Below are 24,083 nucleotides of genomic sequence, written 5' to 3' on the forward strand. Positions count from 1 at the left end.
GCAGTCTTGTAATAAAAAATATATTTCTGGCTCTAACAAAGTACAGCAAAATTTCACAGGAGTAAATAAAGAATCAAAAGAGAGCTGCAAGTCTGTGTTCTTTCTGTCTGTCCATGCTATTCACACGACACTGGGTGAGCCAGATGAGGCTGGAAGCCCACTCCCCAGGCAAGCTTTGGTCCAGTCCACATGGTCCCTTTTCATCTGAAGCAGCAGCATTTCACACACGGCCAAGGGTGCATGCAGCTCATGAGCCATGAGGCCAGCTCAGCTCAGGCTTGTCCCTGGCTGAGAGATGGTTTGCCCTGGGCCTTGGCTGCCCCTCAGCAGGCGGCTCAACCGGGCTCCTGACCTTGGGGTTGTCACCTTCCATGAGTCATGCACCCTGAAGCAGAAGGGACTCCTCCTGGGTTCCCCGATGATGCCACAAGTTTCTGATCAGCAGCTGAGCATCTCCAGCTCCCGATCCAGGGCCGGCTCACTGGAAGCAGTGTCACCTCACCCGCCAATGGCCTTACAAGCACATGACCCCAAAGACAAGTACAAGGTTTCCCCAAGGTGAACACCAGCCCTTGCCACTCTGCCCTCACAGGTGTATTTAGGAGCCTGTCTTTGGATGCAGAGCGGCCAGGCACTGTGTTCAACACACACATTTTGTGAGCCAAGGGACACTTTACAGCAGGGTAAGGGTCACCTGCAAGGACAAACCACGGCTTGTTTCTGGGCCTGTGGGCCTCTCTGCCTGACAGAGTCCTCGCCGGCTACTGATGCTCAGCCCAGCCCCCAGCCTTCCCCCATCACCCTTGGACACTGTTCCAACATTGGGAAGTTTGAACCAAAACAGAGAGGGAAAAACACTAACCAGTTTCCTAACAACACATTTCTCTCAACCGCCCAGACCCAGCAGGGCCAAAACGAGTGGCGACATCATGTTTTCGTAAAGGTCAAAGCCCTGGAGACTCGCTGAGGCCAGAGCAGCACGGCATGAGGGAAGTCCTGGCCCCAGACCCCATACCAAGTGGGCAGTGCACCCCAGGGTGGGGCCGATTCAGACTGAACCAGACAGGCACGTCCAGGGCCTGGTGGCAACTGGCTAGTGTCACCATGAGCTGGTCTCTTGGTCACCTTCCTCTTAAGAACCCAGTCTGGACAGGCCTCCTGACCAAAGGGGATCAGGTGCTCGGGGATGTCCACCTGGAACATGTCCTTTCCGGCCCACCCCGGGATGGGCTGCAGCAGCCAGCAGGGGTTGGTAAGCACAGTCAGGTACTTCTGTCCCAGAGCTGGTAGCAGGGCTTGATTCTCCAGCTCCTTCACCTCATCATGACCTATGTTTTCTGGGCACAGCAAAGTGTCCTCAATGTCCACCAGACCTGTGTGCAAAGACAGGACACAGAAAGAGAACAAGGTGATTCAAAGTCATGCCTGCTAGAGAGTAAGACCGTATCATGGAGAGGAACCAGGGTGAACTGGGTCCTCTGGCTAAGCATTTCAGATGGGCTCAGCTCAGCAAAGGGAATTTGGGGTGAGGCCAAGTGAGAGAGAGAGCCAAATGAAAGGGAGAGGCCTGGTGCTCCACGAACCCACCAGGACATGGGCAGCTCTCAGTCTGCCCACTGCAGGCTGCAGGGACAGAGCAGGAGGGCCCCGGTGGGGAGCTTGCGGACATCAGGTTCCCAAGCAATTCACCAACAGACAGGTGTTGCTGTGGGGCCTCACCCCTGGGGAGTCAGGGGACTTGCTCAGGCCTGGCTGCAGGCAGTGGGGTGAGGGAACCCAGGCTGGGTGCTGTGGTGCCTCTCATGGTCTCTGCTGGGCACACAGATACGCATGGGGACACACACACACGGACATATGGACACTCACAGAGACAAGTGCCATGTGCAGATGTGGACCCACCTCTGCCTTTCAGAGCACAAACGGGGACCGAGGCCCAGAGTGGTGGTCAGGCACCTGGGGCCACTGTTTCCCAGTCCGGGAACCCTCACTGCCCCTCTGAAGAAACCCCAGTCCCACCCCACTGCCCCACCAAACGGTTCAACAGAAAACAAATGAGCACAACCCAGCTGAGATCCAGGGCAGCACTGGGGGCCGTGCAGGCAGCACGGGGCAGGGAATCAGTTGCCCATGATCACTCCATGGCCGAACTTGTCCCCATCCCACAGCAGGCCTGTATCTGCTCCAGCAGCTCCCACCAGCGTCCTCCCAGTCCCGGTGTGCGATGTGGGCTGCCAGGATACAGTGCCAGTGGCTGCATAGGATGGGCTGCCACCACATCTCCAGGATCTAGACACTGTTTAAGATGAAACCCGTGGAAGGCTGTCGGGAGGACAGACAGCTGAACTTCATCTCCCCAGGCTCCCATGGCCTCATGTGGCTGCAGAAACACAGAACCACAAAGGCCCGGAGCCTGACACAGAGGCCTCCAAGCTCACAGCCCTGGGCCAGACATCAGCCTCATGTGTCCGAGCATCCTCCAAGCCTGCTGACACAGAGGGGAGGGTCACAGAGGGCTGGCTCCTTCCATCCATCTCCATGTGGTCTGCTGACAGAGGGTGGTGACCCAGAGGACCCATCCATCACATGCAGTCCGTGGGGAGGTCAGGAAGGAGGGCAGTTCAGTGGGAGAGAGGCACGAGGTGAGTTCCAAGACAGAGGGGATTCGAAACTCTGGGAGCACTGAGGAGGGAGCGTGGGTCCCCTGGCTTCACAGCCCAGTGGCCAGGCTCTGGTCCTCTTCCAGCACAGTAGACAGACACAGTCCTCTTGACAGACACAGTCCTGAGCCTGGCTTCCCCCACTCCCAGCCTCCACCTCACCCCTTAGCTCCCCAGCCCCCAACCCTGCCCATGCTCTGCAGATATCCCACTTCAGCCCAGGGCTACTGAGTGCAGATCCATGCTAACCAATCTGGCCTTGGCCCTGGGTCCCACACCTTTGGGAGCCACCTTCTTCCCAGCCGTTCCCACACCACGGTCTCTACTGTCAGCAGATGCCCCAGCCCCTGCACAGAGCTAGAGAAAGAATGAAGGAGAGCAGGAACTACTGGGACAGGTGAGCTCCACGTCCTTGCCAGGGCCTGGGACAGTGCCATGCAGGGATCACAGAATTCAAACCTCAAATAACCCGCTGGCTTACAGTCATCTTGTTCAATGACTGAGGAGGCCCAAGGGATAGAGAGACAGCCCATGAATGCAGGGGATCTGACCACATGCACCTCCATCCTCACTTCTATCCCTGTACCTAGAGGGGGGTCACTGTTTACTGGACAAGGGGCAGGCAGAGGAGCAGAGCCACAGGCCTGAACCTCAGCAGGGTTTCAGTACCTCGCAGGGAGCCTCCATTTCCATGTGGCTGTGAGGACAAGGGAAAGTCCCAGAGGAACCAGCCTAGGGCCTCCTAGGCCTTCCCTTCCCCGAGCACAGCAGAGCCACAGTGCTCACAGGCCCACGAGGCCCCACGTGATCTGGCTCCTGCCCTGGCAGCCTGCCCCTAGCCCCTGGATTCACCCCCAGGAACTATAAAGGCCATCCTTCCATCCTTGGAACATTCCAGTGTGTTCCTACCTCAGAGCCTTTGTAGGGTGGGAGGAAAACATTGCGTCCCCTCAGATTCAGGTGCTGGAGTCTCAATGCCAAGTACCTCAGCGTGACCTTACAGACAAAGGAAAGGCCTTCACAGAGCTGATGGAGGTCCAGTGAGCTCATTAGGATGGTCCCTTTTCTAACAGGATGGCTGTCTCCATACAAAAGACAGATTTAGAGACAGACAGGCACACAGAAGAACTGGGATGAAGAGGAAGGTGGAGCTCTTCTGGGTTGAAGAGGAAGGTGGAGCTCTTCAAGCTCAGACACACCCACCATGGCCAGCAATGCCCCTGGAAATGATGGGGGAGAGATGGGACAGACTCTCTCCACAGCCCTCATGAGAGCCAACGTCAGGTGACACCTCAGCCTCAGCTGCTGGTCTCCTGAACCAGCATGGTTCATAGTTTGAGCCAACCAGCTTGTGTGATCCTGACGCAACTGCCGGAAAATGAAGACAGAGGGTCAGCTCTGTCCAGACATCTCTTCGCAGTGGCAAGAGGGGAGTGGGAGGATGACTTTTACACTCCCAGCACCTCAGGCACAGTCCTCCATGTTTGCACAACTTCATGTGTCTGTTTTCAACCTTACACGGTGTCTGTTTATACCTCCCACTGTTGGGGGTCTCACAAGTTACTGACACTTCCCTCCTGATGGAAGAGAAGGGAAAACTCATTCTGACAATACAGCCACTCGATGTGACCACACACTCACTGACTGAAGAGCCTTGCAGGAGGAGGCCCGGGGCACAGGGCACACATCCGAGGTGCTGACGAACACCAGCAAATGGCCTTCTGCAAAGACTCCCCTGTGTCCACTCCCCCAACCACAGGCAAGGGTGCCATGTCTACACGCACTGACTGGCCCCGAGCATCATCATCCTGCTGAACCTTTCCCCACCTGCTGGGTGACAAAGGGTCACCCTCTTCACTGGGTCTGGGTGAGTTACCAGGGAGCCTGGTCGACCCTTGGGGCTTGGCCGCTACTATGTCTTCTACTGGGGTATGTGACTGGATCCCAATTTCCGTCATTCAGTTTCTCAGCCAACCCAACCCCTCCCTCCTGGGTGCCACTGAATCTCAGCTGTGTGGGTGGGATCCCTGAGCAAGAAGGGACTGCAAGTGCTCCTACCTATCAAAGCAGAGAGTGCCTGCTTGGTGGCCAGAGGAGAAAACACTCTTCTGCCTGCTTGTCTGGGTGTCTTCACCTGCACAAGTAGAGGAACAGGGAGAAAATCACCTGTGACAAGACGTTTTGAACACCAAGTCACCAGTCTTCTCCTCTGCAGTCACCTGAGACCACAGGGATCCAGGAGGGCCCAACTGATGAGAAACACAAGTGTAGATTCCGTCAGGGTGGGTTCTGCTCATCACAGCAGCTGGCCTGTCCTCACAAGGCTGGGACAGGGACTCCATGATGCCTTAGCACACAGCACAGAAACCCATCCCCCAGGAGTGATAGTGATTTACAGACCAGGAGACCCCACAGGGAACAAGAGAAAATGACTCCTCCCCTCACACTGCCACTCTGGAAGGATCCACGGGCCGCCACAGTCAGTCAGCCGCCCTCCATGAACTTGTGGTTGGGCCCCACCAGGAGGGGAACCACGGACAAGCAGCTAAACCGTGCAGGGTCAGAGCCTGGTGGGGGTGGCTCGCAGGGGGCAGGTGGGGCTCATGTGAGGTCACAGACCAGGGGCAGAGCAGTTCTGCCCCTAGACCACTAGCTCCTCTTTCCCTGACAACCTACTGTCCTCCTTCCAGGCACGACTGTAACATCCATTCCTCCATCTGCCCGAGTGTCAGGTGCTCTCATCTGGGAGCTCTGGGGCACCCTGCATCTTCCTGCTGCCTCCTGTCTCCCCCTCTTCCTCTCAGGCTGTGGCTGCTGTACACGAGTCTGGGCCCCTGAGGGTCGCCGAGTATCAGGAAGGCAAGGTTGGTGTCTCATTGGTTCCTGTTAACCGGGTACCCACACAGCTGTTGCCATGGGAATGTTGAGTCAGAGCAGAGCTTTTTTTTTTCCAGCATGCAGCCAGCTCTCTCCTTGCAGAAGCCTCCCAGACACGAGTTGAGGGGGAAGAGGCTGCCTCCTGGATCTGAGGCCTCAGCACTGCAGGGACCCAAGTGATCACCACACCCAACTCCCTCATGCTGGTATCCCGCTCTTCACCCAAAGAGTGGTTACCAGCTACCTCCAGAAACCCCAGAACCTCCTGGTAGTGGTTTCAGATCTTGAGGGAGAGTCCTGTGAACAAATTGCGGGCTGCTGCTGTTCCTCCCAAGTCCTGGTTTTGAACGAGACCTTGCCCAGTGAACTGGTGACCTATGACGTGTGGCTGCTGATGGGGAAGCTGTGAGGCCCTGCTCTGTGGCATTTCTCCACACGTGTCCCTTCCTTGCTGCTGGCCCCAGCTCTCCTCACGTGCCCAGATGTGAGGACTGAGCCATGGGGAGTGCTGCCTCCCACCCCACCTGGGTCTCTGAGGCTTGGTGAGGGTTCCACGTTGCTCCTGCTGTGCATTTGTGGGCAGCACTGACCTGGAACGAGCTTGACCCAGATTCTCGGTTTCCCTCATGTCCTCCTTGGCCGATGTGGTTTCCTCTCTGAAATGCCTGTTGCCCATCTCTCCACTGAGCTGTGTGTCCTTTCTGTGCCGAGTTGTGGGCATTCTTTTGGGGTCTGGGTGCTCATCCTGCCCTGGTTGTTTGTGATTCAGATTCGTCCTTTTCTGTTTGCAGGCTAGTGACAGACTCAGTAGTCACCTGGTCTCTTGGAGCTTTAAGTGCCCCGGAGGTCAGTGCATGTCCCTCAGGCCCTCCCGCTGGGGGCTGCCATCCACCCCTAGGCTTGGCACCTGGGGTGAGCAGTCCTCAAGGAGACACTTCCCTGGCGTCCAGCACTCTGCCCCTGAGAGGGCTCCTTCACGTCCGTGTCAGTCCCTCAGTCCCTGCCTAACTTTAGTTCTGGGCCTTGGACTTCTGCATGCTGGACAAGCCCAGGGACAGCTGTGTAGCTCTGGGAAGTCAGCCAGACTTACTTCCCCTCTGTCCCCAGGGCAGCTCCCATTGACTGCACCTCTCTCCATATGGCCCAGATGGAGGGGCCAGCCTGAGAACTGGATGTGTTTCTAATTTCATCTAATTTCATCTCAGTTCCTCTGCAGTTCTTTAAGAGGATGCGGAACACATGGGACCTGCGGACACGGGTGGCCACTCTGCTGCCGCTGCTCGGGTGCTGACTGCCCAAGGGATAGAGTCCCGCCCAGAGGGACCTCAGGAGCTTCTGTGAGCCTCTGGTGCTACCCCACTTGCATTCATGTCACAGGCCTTTATATCACATCTGACCTGGGAGCGGGAGATGCTGGTTTGCGCATCTCCATCACTCCCGAGCTCTGGGGTCTACGTGCTCTTCACTGTCTTCTGTCTGTGCAGGTTGGCCACGACCCGGGCGCCAGGCACCCCAGCACTGGAGGGGGCTTCCGGACAGCAGGCTGCGACCCACTGAACCGATCCAATTGTTTAATTTGCGAGATTGAGGAGCAAGGAGGGCGGTCTGGAGTGTGCATTGCCATCCCATATCCGTGGTTAGAGGACTTCAGTGAGTGGACTGATGCTCTGGGCGGGAGCCCTGTCTAGCTACCCTTTGAGTACTTGCATGCCCACCGTGGTGACTTGGCCAAGCACAGAGAGTCAGAAGCAGAGGATGCCCATGAGGCGCCACCAGAGGTGAGAAGGTTCTCCAGTTCATGAGTGGGGCGTGTATCTCCTCTATTTTCTCTGTGTTTCTCTTTTACTCACCGGAGTTCACACAGGGTTTCCATTTGGCCTTACTGTCTTTCCCTCACATCACATGTTCCCCCAGGTTCTGAAGGACTCCTTGACAGACGTCTCACTAAGCCCTGCACCTGGCTCTCGGGGATACTGCATTCCAGGCCCTCTCAGTTCAAGACTGACTCACAAATCCTCAGGACTGGCCCTGTGTCCCTTGCCCCGTGATCCCCTCTGGTCAGAAAGCCCAGCCCAGGGGATCTTCCCAAAGTGGCTGCAGAGTCAGAGTTAACCGGGTCTCTCACATCAGTATCAGGTTGTCCCTGTGTCTGGCAACCTCCACCCGTCTGATTGTCCCACCTCCCTGATGTGGGGTCACCAATGCAGAGCCTGAGGTCCCTTTGGGAGGGACTGGGATCGCTCCTGTGTCTGTCTGCTGTGGTGTGGCAGCGTCCTTCCCCCGAGGACCCAGCCCACCCATGTTCCTCAGTTCCAGGTCTGAGAACTGGCTTGGGGGCTGAACCTGGGAGAGGGACCTTGACCCATTTACTGGGGTGGCTGCCCTTGGTCTCACTGTCATTTTGATCCATTTACTGGGGTGGCTGCCCTTGGTCTCACTGTCATTTTGGACTGTACCTTGGTCTGTTGCCCACCCATCGAGCCCCCAGGAGGCCATGTTGTACTGACCACCTGCCCTGCTCTGTGGGTTTGGCCTCCTAGGCGGTGGCAGAGCTTGTCATGGCCCCTGGCTCCTGACCACTCAGTGCAAGCCCACGACCTCTGCCTCAATCCCTGGGCAGTGGGGATGGGGGGAGGGGTGTTGTCCATCTCCTTGATCACCAGGCCCAGTGAGCCTGGCCTGTGTTGTGCGGTGACTTTGCTCTGCTTGGTGGCCGGGCAGTAGGTGACCAGCTCTCTCCATGGTTCCTGGGCTCTCCTGCTGGTAGTGCTGTGTGTCCCACAGCAGATCAGGGTGGCCAGCTCCTCTGCTTCCTGGGACAGAAGTTTCCTGGGCACCCTTGAGGGAGGGCTCCAGTGCCATTTGCTCCCTTGGGGGTGGAGGTAGGGGGTCACCAGCTCTTTATGGGGGTGGGTGGCTGGGATGCTGCCACAGGCTTTGAAGTTCAGAGACGTCTGGGGAGTCCCAGTCTTCATGGGCCTGCCTCCCGGTCTCCCTGGCCCTCATGTCAGGGATGCAAGTTTTCCCAAGAGGACCTCTGATGCCAGCGGGTCAGGCCTGATTTGGCAGAACATTCAGTGTCTTTGAGGTTCAGCCACTCCTGTCGAATTCTGGGCCAATGTTTTTTCACTGCCTGAGGTTTTGTCAGCTACCGGGGAGACCCTGGGCCCCACCTTTGTTCTTACTGTTCTTCACCCTGAGCTGCTCATCCTCCTGCAGGCAGCAAAGCAGTCACTTCCCTCTATTGCCCCCACGTTCCACACACCTGGATCTTCTCACCTGCCAGGGAATTCCTCACCCCTGCCAGCCCAGCACAAGTTCTAGCAGCTGGGCTGTGGCCTTGAGCCCAGGGCTGAGTGTACAGGATGGGTCCTCATAATCAGTGAGGCAGGGGACGTCAACCCCGTACCAAGGCCCCATCTCACCACCTCTCCTCAGACCACTCCAGGGCCAGCACCCTCGGGATGGGTCCTTCGTGAAGCTATTCCCGGGGGTGGGGTAAGGGGGAGTTGGTGCCGGAGGCTGGCTGGGGACCTACCACCAAGGGGACAAGGAGCAGGCAGGGGTGGGCAGGGCATCCCTGCACCTGCGATGTTGACCTGACAGTTCCTGCCAGCCTGTCAGGAGGTGCAGAGCACAGACAGGCATTGGAGGTGTCCACAGTGGGCCCCGGTGGCCGGGCCCTCACAGTGCCTGAGCCTCGTGATCACTATTGACTGAGAAGGAGAACTATTGACAAAAGGAATTGGTGCCTGAGCAGTTGCTGTGTGTACACACAAGACTCCAAGTGCCTTTGGCTGATTGGCACCATGCTCTGCCCTGCACGCAGCCTGGTGGGAGGGACTCTTGGCATCTTTTGCAGCAGACAACTGCTGGGTTGGGCAGGAGAACTGTATCCAGTGCTCTGGCCATCCAGCCATCTGCTAGCTCTGGTGTAAGCACAGCGTGATGGGAGAGGGCAAGTCTGGGTGCCAGACTTCACAAGGCAAAATGCATTCAAGTCCAAGGACACCTGACCTACAAGAGGCTCCTCCACCGTGCAGGGCGTCAGGTGTCCACTCACCCCTGCATCACTCAGGGCTGGGAGATGGGGAGCCTGGAGTGCATCTTCTAGGCAGACGTGTGAATGGCAGAGGTTGGGGAGCATGAAAAGTGGGAACCAACCACTGACTCACATCAAAGGACTATGGTGGGCTTTTTAGATGGGAGGGCCATCTGAGCTGTCTGGGCTGGGTCTTGTAGTGAAGAGGGTCTCGTTGGCTGGGAAATGAGGAAGGGCCCCCAGAAGTGTCAGACCCATGGAGGGAACTGAGCCCAGGTGTGTAGCTGGAGCAGGTGAGTTTGTAGAGGGCCCCCAGCCTGACACCATCAGTTCAGGTCCCCAGAGGGAGCTTTGGCAAAGGATTTCTAGAGACTCTGATGTGCTGTGAAGTTTCATCCATTGCTTGCAGAGGCAAGGCTGCGTGCTGGTATGTGTAATGCTACCCAGGTAGGCTGGGCAGACTCTGGTCCTCCACAGAGGCACTGTGAGAGGAAACACACACTCTGCTCTGCCATCTCAAACCTGGATTGATCCGCAGCACCACCACTGCCAGAGTGTGAGTCTCAGCAAATCACTCCCTCTCTGAGTCTCCATTTCTTTATCTGAAGGATGAGCACAGTGTGAAATATCCCCATTAGGAGTAATCCTATTTGTCAGTGTATGTGATGGGAGTGAGGAGGTCACCGGATGGTTCACATGAAAGCAATCTGTAAACCAGAAAGCACCTACTATGAATAGTGGTTGAAAAGGCATCTCTTTTCCCAAGAGAGCTTTCCCCAGAATGAGTGGGAATGCAGGCTTGTGCCTTGAAGTCTGCAGGTGGGAGACAGGCAGACAGTGAAGAACCTCCAACTTGGAAAGGAGGAGAACATGGACACCATCAGCCCCCAGTCCCAAAGGTCCTATAGGATGTGGCCTGGGTTGGGACTTGAGGGCCATTGGTGGATTTTGAGCAAAGATGTATATAGTAACCCCTGGGGACAGAAGGCAGTGTGAGCTGAGTCAAACTGACAGGCTTTGTGAACTGGGGGCTGTAGCATGACCAGGAATCCATAAAGCTGGGAGCTTCTTCCCTGAACTGCAAGAGTTAACATCTGCCTGCTGCCTCAGGTCCATGATCTGTTTTCCACCATTCCGTCTCCCAGAACACTTCAGCAGCCAAGTGTTTTCACCAGCTTGACCTAAACACTTTTGTTAGTAAATCCAAAAGTGGATGATATGAAGAAGCTATCTATAGTATGCCGAGTTTTCCCTATGTAGCCCACTTGGTATTAACAGTCTCATTGTTCACTGCAGCCATGTCAGTGTGTTTGCCAGCCCCTGCCAGGGTGTTGATGATCTCTGCCTCCCTGTTAATGATTTCTAAATCCCTAAACTCTTGTGGCCCCCAAGGCTTTTGGACAGCATTAGGCACAAGTGATCCTAGCCCCAGTAAGAGCCAACACTTTCAGAGGACTGACGGAGGCCCAGGGGTGCTGCATGTGTTACCTTCCTCCAGCCTTCGGCCTGCAGGGGTGCCCTTCCTGGGACAGGCAGGACTGAGGGCCAGCCCCAGGTCAACCTGGGTGACTACACACCCCACCATCTGCCAAACTGCCTCAGGATGTGAAATCTTTTGGTGCCAGCCGTGGTCTTCTGTGGTAGAAGTGGGAGGAACCTAGAGCTAAAAAGAGGAAGGAGCCTTGGCAAGCACATGTATTCACTAGTTTGGAATTCTGGGCACCTGTCCACCATCTTGTTTCAGGACATCCAGAGCCTGGTGCGGTCTCCCAGTACAGACCCACAAAACCTGGGTCCACCCACTCAATTCTGGGGTGTTAACATGATTCAGGAGTCTCTGGTTTGGGGATACAGGCAATGACACTGGAAGCTCAGTGGCATTACGCTCACCTCGTTGACTTGCTTTCATAGCACACTTCCCAAGCACTGATAGGAAATGCAGGTAGAGGAGATGGCAGAAAGGGCATTGTGCTGCTGCTGGTGCTGCTTGCCCTGCTGGGCGGCCCCCTCTGTCTCGGAGAAGCCTGTGCATTAACTTTGGACAGGATGGAAAGCTGCCTTCAGGGAGTGGCACCCGGGCCTCACTTGCAACATGCTTGGTAGCTAATCATATTCTTAGGATTAACCTGGACCCTAAATTACAAAGACCATGTTTTCCCTGAGCAAAATTGTGGTTTTCCATCAGCCCATAATCAGGAAGCTGTTTCTTGAATGCCCACCCTGGCTTCTGTGCCCTGATGACCCTCCAGGTACCCCAGTTATCTGTGAGGGTGTATGGCCATCAGCCTCCCAGCACAGGGCTGAGCAGCTCAGATCAGTGTCCTTGCCTGGGTTTGTCCTTTGCATTGTGGCGTTGTGGCTCAGAGGCCAGGGTTTAAGATCTTGAGCCAGTGATGACCCTTTTCCAGCCTCAGTTTTCACATCTCTATGCTCGGTAGAGTAACAGTGCACAGTTGCTAGGACAGCAGGGAGGGTTCTATGAGTTGAAAGGCTGGGATAAATTTGGTGCTCAAAGATATTATGGGGAAGAGAACCAGGAAAATTATGCCAGGGTCTTTCATCTGCTTTCGGTACCTACTACTGGCTGACAAGGGCAAAAAAAAAAAAAAAAAAAAAAAAGTGTTCCATGCCACCTTGCCTCCAGCCTGCTATCCTGTCCCTCTGGAGTTCTGGGGACTGTTTTTAAGCAGCTTGCTGTTTACACAGCAACATTGCCAGGAGAAATAACAGTAACCTCAGATATGCAGATGACACCACCCTTCTGGCAGAAAGTGAAGAGGAACTGTGGAGCTTCTTGATGAAACTGAAAGAGAAGAGTGAAAAAGCTGGCTTAAAACGCAACATTCAAAAAAACTGAGATCATGGCATCTGGTCCCATCATTTCATGGCAAATAGATGGGTAAACAATGGAAACAGTGACAGATTTTATCTTGGGGAGGGCTCCAAAATCACTGCAGATGGTGACTACAGCCATGAAATTAAAGACACTTGCTCATTGGAAGAAAAGCTATGACCAACTTAGACAGCATATTAAAAAGCAGAAACATTACTTTGCTGAAAAAGGTCCATCTAGTCAAAGCTATGGTTTTTCCAGTCATCATGTATGGATGTGAGAGTCAGAACATAAAGAAAGCTGAGCACCAGACCATAAAGAAAGCTGAGCACCAAAGGATTGATGCTTTTGAACTGTGGTGTTGGAGAAGATTCTTTAGAGTCCCCTGGACTGCAAGGAGATCAAACCAGTCAATCCTAAAGGAAATCAGTCTTGAATATTCACTGGAAGAACTGATGCAGAAGTTGAAACTCCAATACTTTGGCCACCTGATGCGAATAACTGACTCATTGGAAAAGACCCTCATGCTGTGAAAGATTGAAGGCAGGAGGAGAAGGGGGTGACAGGATGAGATGGTTGGGTGGCATCACTGACTCGATGGACATGAGTTTGAGCAAGCTCCAAGAGTTGGTGATGGACAAGGAAGCCTGATGTGCTGCAGTCCATGGGGTCACAAAGAGTTGGACATAACTGAGCAGCTGAACTGACTGGCATAGAAGACAAGTGACACTGGAAATGGGAGACCAGAGTTCCCCTGCTCATAGTTAGAAGCACCCTGTGCTACAGGCTGTGGCTTCAGAACCAGAAACATTTCACTGGCCCAGCTGGCACCATCACTGCAGCTGTGCCCCAGGGAGGCTGGAGCTCTGGTAGGCCAGGGTCTGGAACTCCACTGGCTAGTGTCTGCTCAGGTGAACAGAGCCTGCTCCCCACAGTCCCTGCTTATTGAGTACCTGTTGGATGCTGGGAGCAGACCCTTAGGTCATCTCTTTGTGGGAATTCATATTTCCTGATGCAGCAAGGGAAATTTAGCAGTGGGTCAGGACCACCCTGGGGAGCTAAGATTGAAATCACATCTATTTGAAGGCAGAGCCAACAATCATTGCCCCATCAGTGCCCAGCTCATGTGCCATCACTCACAGAGGTGGCATACAGGCAACTAGCTGGAAGCAAACAGGCAATCAGGGCCAGTCACATTTGTCAGTGGGTGGTTTCTGCCCAGGGCAAAAGGTCAAGGCTAGGACTGGGAGTTTCAACTTTTTGCTCCTTTCTGGGGTTCAAAGGCAACACTTGGCTTCCAAAATTCAACAGAGAGAAATGCCAGCTTTGAGAACTTTTGCAAGCTGCGTTTTGCCTGTGAACACACCTGCCCTTTAGTGAGAATCCTCTCTGGTATGCCTTCCACCCAAGTGCTTTTTTTGTGTCTTTGTTTTTTGGTCCCTTAGAGATTCTTAGAGAAGTTTCCAATGTTGATAGACTTTAAATGATGTTGCAGAAAAGTCATGTTGCACCGCTTACACAAGGGATAATATCGGCTGCTTCCCCAGTACCCCATTTCTTCAAGTAAAACACAGACAACAGCATGCAGTATATAAGGAAATCATGTCCTGGTGAAGACAATTTAAATTCTTGATATTTTTAGTATTCGTACTGCCATAGAAAATGAGGGCTTTCTTTTTCTCACCAAGCCAGTTGTTCCCCTTGCTACCTTTCTGGCATAAACTACTAACCACAGGAGGACACCTGGTTGACGAGGCACGTGATAATTTGCTGTATGACTGAAGAATTCTTCCCCACTTCAGTTTTTCCCCTGAAAAGTGCTGCCTTTCAAGCTGTCTTTAGCTGTTCCTTCTGTGGATGGACCCATTTGCACCTGAGGTGTGTTGCATGGCACACCTATGAGAGGGGCCCCAAAGGAACGTGAACCCAGGCCTCACGCTGCTTCCCAGTTCCACTTTCTTTGGAGAGGTGCAGAAGGAGTGGGGGTTGCCCTGGCCATCCTGCTGTGGGATCCCCTTTGCAAGAAACACCCAGATGTCAGCAGCTGACAGTGCAGGTGTGCAGTGCCCCTAAACTGTCCTGGGGCTGCCCTACAGCCCTTCCCTTCAAGCAGGAAGCCCCCCACCCCCCCGACTGTGAGACTCCTCCCTCCTTGAGACCTCCTTATTTCCCTTCCCTGAGGCTCTTTGTAAAGCTCTATCTGAGGGAATATGTAGAAATCCTCCCTAGATGGAAGAGGAACGAGGAAAACCAGGAGGAAGGGGTTGACCAAATAGAACCTCCATGTTCCCATGCATGCAGGGCAAATGTGGGGGGAAAAGCAGTCATACTTCACTCCATGCAATACGTGATTAGGCTTTTCTGTTTTGTCTGAAGTGTGTGTCTTCATCTGTAATCAGCAGTCCGCAAATTTTTTGGCACCAGGGACCGGTTTTGTGGGAGACAATTTTTCCACCGATGGTTGGGGGTGGAGTGGGAGATGGGGAAGTGATGATTTCAGGATGATTCAAGCACATTACATGTACTGTGCACTTTATTTCTATTATTACTATTACATCAGCTCCACCTCAGATCATCAGGCATTAGATCCCAAGGTTGGGGACCCCTGGTCTTTATGTTGTTGTAAGGAAGTGAATCACCACTGAAGCCAGAGCTTGGGCAGCCCCTGGTGGAGGCTTTTAGAAATTCTCCACTTCCTGACTGACAGTACTAGGGTTGCCTGCTCCAAGTCTGTCTGCGCATCCAGAACTGAGCTGGCCAAGTCAATGAATGGCAGGATTAAAAGGTCTGGGTTTGAGCAGAAAGGAAGGAAGAAGAGAGGAGAGGAAGGGGAGAGAATGGAAGGGAAGGGAAAATTTGTTCAGGATGCTGCAAGGTGTCCAGAGACAAACAGGACTGGGACCAACTTGTTCCATGATGAGCTGATCATCTCCCCTTATACAGGCCTTGGTGGAGCATGTGACTTAGGGCAGTGAAAGTCGCTCAGTCGTGTCCTACTCTTTGCGACCCCATGAACTATACAGTATACAGTCCATGGAATTTTACAGGCCAGAATACTGGAGTGGGTAGCCATTCCCTTCTCCAGGGGATCTTCTCAATCCAGGGATTGAACCGCACTGCAGGCAGATTCTTTACAAGCTGCACCACCAGGAAAGCCTGGAGCTCAGCAAATGTCAAGGCTGCAGTGATGCCCAGTCCTTCTTCTGCGTCTTCATGTTCCACTGGGCTTTACTTCAACATCATCAGGTTCTGGTTGTACTTCAATTCACTTTCACTCCCCCCAGGAGTCCCCAGCTAGAAACCAGGCTGCGTGCATGCTAAGCCACTACAGTCCTGTCCTACTGTTTTTGACCCCATGGACTATATAGCCCACCAGGTTCCTCTGTCCATGGGATTCTCCAGGCAAGAATACTGGAGCAAGTTGCCATTTCCTACCATGGGGGATCTTCCTGACCCAGGAATCAAACCTGTGTCTCTCATGTCTCCTGCATTGGCAGGTGGGTTCTTCACCACTAGCACCACCTGGGAAGCCGCAGAAACCAGGCTAGTCCTGCTCTATCATCCACCTCCTGGCAGCCCAGATCCAGATCCGTGCACCAGCCACTCCCCAGGCAGTTAGAGACCTGTCTAGCACATCCTGAGACAGTCACTGCCTGGAACGGGGTCCTCGGTGCCCAGCACTTGTGGTAGCAATTGCAGTCCACATCGGGCTCCTCAGATTCCGTTCACACGCCCAGAGACAAGGGTGCTGCCTGCTGCTCTGTGCAGGGTGAGAGCCCTCACTGGCAGCATGCTGAGCACAACCTGGGCTGCTCTGCCTTCTCACTCAAGTACTTCTGATTGTGCTGCTCATCCCAGTGATTCCTCGAAATCCAACAAATTGTGCCAGCCCTGCTCATACAGCAGTGAATGGAAGGGGCAGAGGCTGACTTTGAGGAGTACCCATCTGAGGACCCCAGATCGGGAATTAAACAAGCCTTGAATTCTCCCCGAATCCTCATCCTTCTGCTGTGGCAGGATACTTGGGGATGTTGATCAACAGATGTATGTGTTCTATCCTCACACCCAGGAGTTCGGTGGTGTTCCTCCATACTGCCTTTTGTTGCTAGAATGCACCCTTAAGTAACCTTTTACTAAAGGATCAAGTAGGAGATAACTTTTTGAATTCTTGTATGTCTGAAAAACTTTATTCAGTTCTCATACTTACTTGATAGTTTGGCTGTATATAAAACTTTACGCTGAAACTTTGTATACTTTTTTTTTTAAAATCTGTACAAGCTTTTGGAATCTTTTCCTATCCTTGGTGCTCTGAACTTTCACAAATTATGCATAAACTTGGGTGTGTGTTCATTCATTATGCTAGATACTTAATAAACCTTTTCAGTATGAACTGGTTTTTCTTTAGCTCTAAAGTCAAGATTGCGGGGAAAAATATGAATAACCTCAGATATGCAGGTGACACCACCCTTATGGCACAAAGGGAAGGGGAACTAAAAAGCCTCTTGATGAAAGTGAAAGAAGAGAGTGAAAAAGTTAGCTTAAAGCTGAACATTCAGAAAACTAAGATCATGGCATCCGGGTCCCATCACTTCATGGGAAATAGATGGGGAAACAGTGGAAACACTGTCAGACTTTATTTTGGGGGGCTCCAAAATCACTGCAGATGGTGATTGCAGCCATGAAATTAAAAGACGCTTACTCCTTGGAAGGAAAGTTATGACCAATCTAGATAGCATATTCAAAAGCAGAGGCATTACTTTGCCAACAAAGGTCCGTCTAGTCAAGGCTATGGTTTTTCCAGTGGTCATATATGGATGTGAGAGCTGGACTGTGAAGAAAGCTGAGTGCTGAAGAATTGATGCTTTTGAACTGTGGTGTTGGAGAACACTCTTGAGAGTCCCTTGGACTGCAAGGAGATCCAACCAGTCAGTCCTAAAGGAGATCAGTCCTGGGTGTTCATTTGAAGGACTGATGCTAAAGCTGAAACTCCAATACTTTGGCCACCTTATGCAAAGAGTTGACTCATTGAAAAAGACCCTGATGCTGGGAGGGATTGGGGGCAGGAGGAGAAGGGGATGACAGAGGATGAGATGGCTGGATAGCATCACCAACTCGATGGACATGAGTTTGGGTAAACTCCGGGTGTTGGTGATGGACAGGGAGGCCTGGCATGCTGCAATTCATGGGGTCACAAACAGTCGGACACAACTGAGCAACTGAACTGAACTGAACTGCAAGTTATTTTTCTAATATGCCTTTAATTTCTTTCCCTCTATGCTTTTTTTCCCATTTCTAGAACTTAGTAAGATCTTGCTCTTCCTATCTCATATTTTATTGCACACTCCCTAGATTTTGTTTGCCTATGTTACTGAGGTATAACTTACATATAGTAAAGTGCACAAATCTTAGGCGTAGAGCTTAATTTTTTTCATATGTACTCACCCATGTAATCACTAATCAGATAATAAACTAGAACATTTCCAGCACTCCTGAAGATTTCCTCATGGCCCACTCCTGTTCCATACCTTCCTCCAAAGATAACCACTATTCTGACCTTATCACCACAGATTTGTTTTGCTGTTCCGGAAATAATAATATAAATGTCATTGCACACTATATACTCTTTGATGTCTGGTTTCTTGAAATCAATGCTATGTTTTTGGAATTTAATTATGTTTTGCATGTATCAGTAGTCTGTTGTTTTTATTACTGCATTGTATTCCATTTTGTGATGATACATCACAGTTTGTCTACTCAAATTATTGGATACAATCAAAGGACCTCTGGTTTGCTCCCAGTTGAGGGCTGTTCTGAATAATACTTTGAACATTTTTCTCTGTTTATTTTGGTGGCCAGAAGTCTCACATCTGTTGGGCATATGCCTTGGAGTAGAGTTGCCAGTTCATGCGGTAGGCATATGTTTAACTTTAGCTTTTGGTAAATTCTGCCACAGTTTTCCAAAATGGCTGTATCAACGAACACTCTTACAATCAATGTGAAAGTCTGAATCGCTCTATATTCTTGCCAGCCCTTGATGGTGTCCTTTACTGTATTTCTGTTCAACATTGTAAAAGTTTCTCTCAACTTGACTTTTCAATTCTTTTATTGAATGTTGAATTTTGCAACTATAGTTTTAATTTCCAAGTGTTCTTTCATGTGCTGTTGGAATTTTTCCACAGCAATCTATTCTTGTTCCATATATTCAATTGCTTCTTAAATCTTTCTGATGATGTTTACAAAAGGTATTTTTGTTTGTCCTTTCAAAATTATACTTGGAGGGACTTCCCTGGTGGTCCAGTAGTTAAGACGTGGCACTTACACTCCAGGAGGCTTGGGTTCGATCCCTGGTCAGAAAACTAAGATCCTGCATGCTGCACAGCATGGTCAAAAAACAAATAAATAAATACAATTATTTTCTGTGTCTTAGTCCTCTAGGGACAGCTTTGCTGTTTGTTCTTCTTGGTATTTCTCTGTCACCTTGTATGCCATCCTCAAATGTTTGACCTCTCTTTGTCACCTGATTGCACTGAAGAATGAGGACGGCTGGAAGCTCTGTGTACAGCGTGGGAACTATTCATTTGCAGGCTTTGTTTTAACATGAAGTGGCAGTGCGCTGATAGTTTTGTTGTGGGTCTGCAAAATGTCATAATATGGAGAGATTTTTTTTTTTTTTTTTGTGGTGGTGGTTTCAACACTCATTCCAGCTTTCCTAGCCTTCCCCCAGACAATTTATTCAATTTCTTTAGGGAAGAGCCCTTCTTTTTTTCTTTTATATGCTTGGGTTAAAGACTGATTTGGGGGCTTTCTGGGGGAGGTTACCATCCATATAGAAACCTTCAGTTAATCTCTCTGGTTTATGTCCCATGTCTTACCGTGCCCAGTATCATATCTGCTCTCTTGGAGTTGGGAGACTGTCCAGGCTAAGTTTGTTCCTCATTTGTTGAAATACCTTTGTAGGTATTCTAGGCTGTGGCTTCATTTGTCTCCATTGTGGCAGCTTCTAGAAACTTGGTGAAATTTTTAAGTCATTGCAGGTCCCCTCCTGTTTTGTTTTTACTTTTTAAAAATTGAGATAAACTCACATAATGTGAAATTAACCATTTTAAAGTAAACAGTCTAGTGCATTCACAACTGTTGTACAACCACTGCCTCTGTCTAGTTCTAGAACACTTTTACCATCCTGGAAGGAAACTCAGTACCCATTAAGCAGTTGCTCCCCATCCCCTCTCCCCCAATCCGTGGCAACCACCAATTTCCATTCTGTCTCTACAGATTTATCTATTTCAAATATAATTTAGAGAAATGGAATCATACAATACATGACCCTTTGTGTTTGGATTCTTTCAACTAGCAGGATGCTTTCAAAAGTCATCCATGGTGTAGCATGCATCAGTATTTCATTCTTTTTATATGTCTACGTGATATTCCATTGTATGTATCTCCCACAATTCATTTATCTGTTCATCTGCTGATGGGTAGTGAAAGTGAAAGTCACTCAGTTGTGTCTGACTCTTTGCAACCCCATGGACTCTACAGTCCATGGAATTCTCCAGGCCAGAGTACTGGAGTGGGTAGCCATTCCCTTCTCCAGGGGATCTTCCCAACCCAGGGATTGAACCCATCTCTCCCTCATTGCAGGCAGATTCTTTACCGACTGAGTCACCAGGGATATTTTCGCTTATTCTGCTTTTGGCTATTGGATGTGCTGCATGAACATGCGTGTGTTAAGTTGTTTCAGTCATGTCTGACTCTTTGCCACTCCAGAGACTGTAACCCGCCAGGCTCCTTTGTCCATGGGATTCTCCAGTCAAGAATGCTGGAGTACCAGGGTGCCATACTCTCCTCCAGGGGATCTTCCCGACCCAGGAATCAAACCCAGGTCTCTTACATCTACTGCACTGGCAGGCAGGCTCTTTAACACTAGCGCCACCTGGGAACACGCATGTACTTGCATATATTTGTTTGGGTACCAGTTTAAGCTGGAATCAAGATTGCCAGGAGAAATATCAATAACCTCAGATATGTAGATGACACAACCCTAATGGCAGAAAGCAAAGAGGAACTAAAGAGCTTCTTGATGAAGGCAAAAGAGGGGAGTGAAAAAGCTGGCTTAGAACTCAACAGTCAAAAACAAAACAAAGATCGTGGCATCCAGTCCCATCAATTAATGGCAAATAGATGGGGAAACAATGGAACAGCGACAGACTTTATTTTCTTGAGCTTCAAAATCACTGCAGATGGTGATTGTAGCCATGAAATTAAAAGATGATCCTTGGAAGAAAAGCTATAACAATCCTAGATAGTGAATTAAAAAGCAGAGGCTTTGCTGACCAAGGTCTGTATAGTCAAACTATGTTCTCCCAGTAGTCATGTATGGATGTGAGAGCTGGATAATAAAAAAAGGCTAAGCACTGAAGAATTGATGCTTTTGAACTATGGTGTTGGAGAAGACTCTTGAGAGTCCCTTGGACTGCAAGGATATCAAACCAGTCAATGCTAAAGGATATCAACCCTGAATATTCATTGGAAGGACTGATACTGAAGCTGAAGCTCCAATATTTTGGCCACCTGTTGAGCTGACTCATTGGAAAAGATCCCAATGCAGCGAAAGATTGAAGGCAGGAGGAGAAGGGGATGGCAGAGGACAAGACGGTTGGATGTCAACACAGACTCAGCGGACATGAGTTTGAGTGAGCTCCGGGAGATGGTGAAGGACAGAGGAGCTTGCTGTGCTGTAGTCCGTGGGGTCACAAAGAGTTGGACACAACTGAGCAACTGAACGACAACCAGTTTTCAGATCTTCAAACCTTCTACCAAAGAGTCATATGGTCATTCCATTTAATTTTTGAGGAACTGAAATCTGTTTTCCACAGCAGCTGAATCATTTGACATTCCTAAGGGCAATGTATAAGGGTTCCAATTTTTCCACATCCTCATCAACACTTGTTAGTTTTAGTTTTTTGGGGGGGGGGCATATTAATCAGCCTAGTGAGTGTAAAGTGCTACTTCACTGTGGTTTGAGGTGCATTTCCCCAATAACGAATGATTTTGAGCATTTCTCCCATTCTATCTCGCTGTTAGGTTATATTATTTTGTTGTTTCATGATGATTTCAAAGGGCAGAAGAGATATGAATACAGATATGTGCAACCTAAGCCCCCTCTCAGTGGAAGCCTTCTTGCCCCAGTAGCTGAGAGGGCGGCACTTCAGGGACATATGCACCTTCAGGGCTTGCCTCAGTTACAGAGAACCTCCTTGCCCAAGGTCACAGCCCTCTGAGGGTAACCACATTCAATGACTTCTCAAAGTGATGTACAAATACTTGGCCATCTGGCCATAGTTTGAGACAATTCTGAAGGCCAGTCCTAGCTCTAGACTGCCCCGTGATATTTGCCCAGACCTGTATCACTGCTCGATTGATCTTTCTGTCCACTCTTGCTGCCTTCTCACCCTTTCCACAGGTATTTTTTCTAAAAGCACTTCCTGATAAACATCCTGCACACTTAACTCTGTTTTAGAGTCAGCTTTCTGATGAACCCATCCCATGCATGTTCAGTCACTTTAGTTGTGTCTGACTCTTTGTGACCCCATGGGCTGTAGCCCACCAGGCTCCTCTGTCCATGGGATTCTCCAGGCAAGGATATTGGTGTGGGTTGCCATGCTCCCCTCCAGGGGATCTTCCCAATCCAGGGACCGAACCCACATCTGCATCTCCTACGTTAAAGGTGAATTCTTTACCCACTGAGCCACCTGGGAAGCCCAAACCCAACCCATAAAAGACAATAAATGCATGTGTCTGGTTAGTTAATTTAGTTAATTTAATTTGATGGTGGTACCAATAATTATTTCTTTAATATTCCAGAAATGTATTTAAGATGTGCTTGTATAAACTATTTTATATAGAAAGATTTGGGGCTGTGTGCTTTGAATGCCCTTATGAAATCTCATGAGCTACAATGTAGTGCCAATCTTGATACACTCAAGCTCTGATTTTATGTTTTCACCTAAATATTTTAATTTTTAGGGAAACTAAGTTCAGTTCAGTCTCTCAGTCATGTCCAACTCTTTGTGAAACTAAGTCATTCCCTTAAAAATTGCTCAATGAATTGGAGCCACTGTATGAATGCAGCTGATATGGAGGAGGGCATTTCACATTCTGGTCTGTTGGGGTGTTTAAGTACTTAAAGAATTAGTTTTGAAATTTTAAGTCATGAAAATCATTAAAATCAAGGGTGTCTACAGCAATGAAGGCTGCTTTGTGTTCCTGAAATTGGATTATGTGTTCAACAATGTCCGTCTTCAGCATTTGCTTTCACTTTCCTCCACTATCATCTCCCTTTACTTCTGCATTTCATTTTTCAAAGCTCTTCCACATCTGCTTGAGTTTTGTTAGGGTCTCCCTAGGAAGGAAGCTGGCCTTGCAGTCAAAGGGCCTATTCATTATATGAATGAAGAATGTTGTATTCATCTAGTATTGTTTCACAAGTTACCACGAATTTAGTGACTTAACATAACACACATTGGACTTCCCTGGCAGGTCAATGGTAAAGAATCTGCCTTCTAATGCAGGAGACGTGGGTTTGATCCTAGATCTGGGAGGATCCCACATGCTGCAGAGCAACTAAGCTCATATACCACAACTACTGAGCGTGTGCTTCAGATCTTGGGAGCCACACTACTGAGCCCATACGTCCTAGAGCCTGTGCTCCACAACAAGAGAAGCCAAGACGATGGGAAGCCCACATACCACAACTAGAAAGTAGCCCTCACTTTCTACAACTAGAGAAAGCCCACGCAGCAACCAAGACCCAGCAGAGCCACACATAAAATTTAAAATAAACAAATAAAATTTTTTTAAAACACCCCACATTTATTAGTTCACAGTTTCTATGGATCAGGAGTCCAGGCACCGCTTAGCTGGATCCTCTGCTCAGGGTCTCACAAGGCTGCGTTCCCTTGTGGAGTGCAGAGTCCTCTGTCAGGCTCACGTGGTTATTGGCCAAATCCATTTCCCTGTGGTCCTATGACTGAGTTCTTTTGGCTTCTTAATGAATGTTGCCTGGAGGCGGCCCTCAGGTGGCAATTTTCTAAATAGACACTGGGGTCCTTGGGTCGGCTCAGAGCTTCCTGAAACATTAGGGGCCAGACTTTGGGGAGGGAAAAGGCAGCCACCAATGCAAGGGCTACAAGGAGATCAAACCAGTCAATCCTAAAGGAAATCAGCCCTGTATTCATTGGAAGGACTGATGCTGAAGCTGAAACTCTAATACTTTGACCACCTGATGCAAAGAACTGACTCATTGGAAAAGACCCTGATGCTGGGAAAGATTGAAGGCTGGAGGCAAAGGGGATGACAGAGGATGAGATGGTTGGATGGCATTGCTGACTCTATGGACATGAGTTTGTGTAAGCTCCGAGAGTTGGTGATGGTCAGGGAAGCCTGGCATGCTGCAGTCCATGGTGTTGCAAAGAGTTGGATACAACTGTGCAACTGAACTGAACTGAATGCAAGTGTAATGTCAGGATGTGGAGGGACAGCTGAGATGCCACCTCAAGCCTGGAAGCTTGGGCACTTGGCTGGGCTGGCCCATCCCAAAGGATTCAACATGATCTAGTCTGGTGAGTGCAGGTGGAAGCTGGCCCTTCCTGGGCAGGGCCGGCAAGGGAATGCCAGC

General features: G+C 50.4%; 1 pseudogene; it reads right to left on the minus strand.

The window, feature by feature from the left end:
• Nucleotides 1–886: 886 nt before the first annotated feature.
• On the minus strand, nucleotides 887–2,349 carry LOC114111649 (protein EOLA1-like; annotated as a pseudogene).
• Between the last annotated feature and the right edge of the window lie 21,734 nt (nucleotides 2,350–24,083).

Source organism: Ovis aries, chromosome X, assembly GCF_016772045.2.
Source record: "Ovis aries strain OAR_USU_Benz2616 breed Rambouillet chromosome X, ARS-UI_Ramb_v3.0, whole genome shotgun sequence".
In the NCBI taxonomy this organism is placed as follows: domain Eukaryota; kingdom Metazoa; phylum Chordata; class Mammalia; order Artiodactyla; family Bovidae; genus Ovis; species Ovis aries.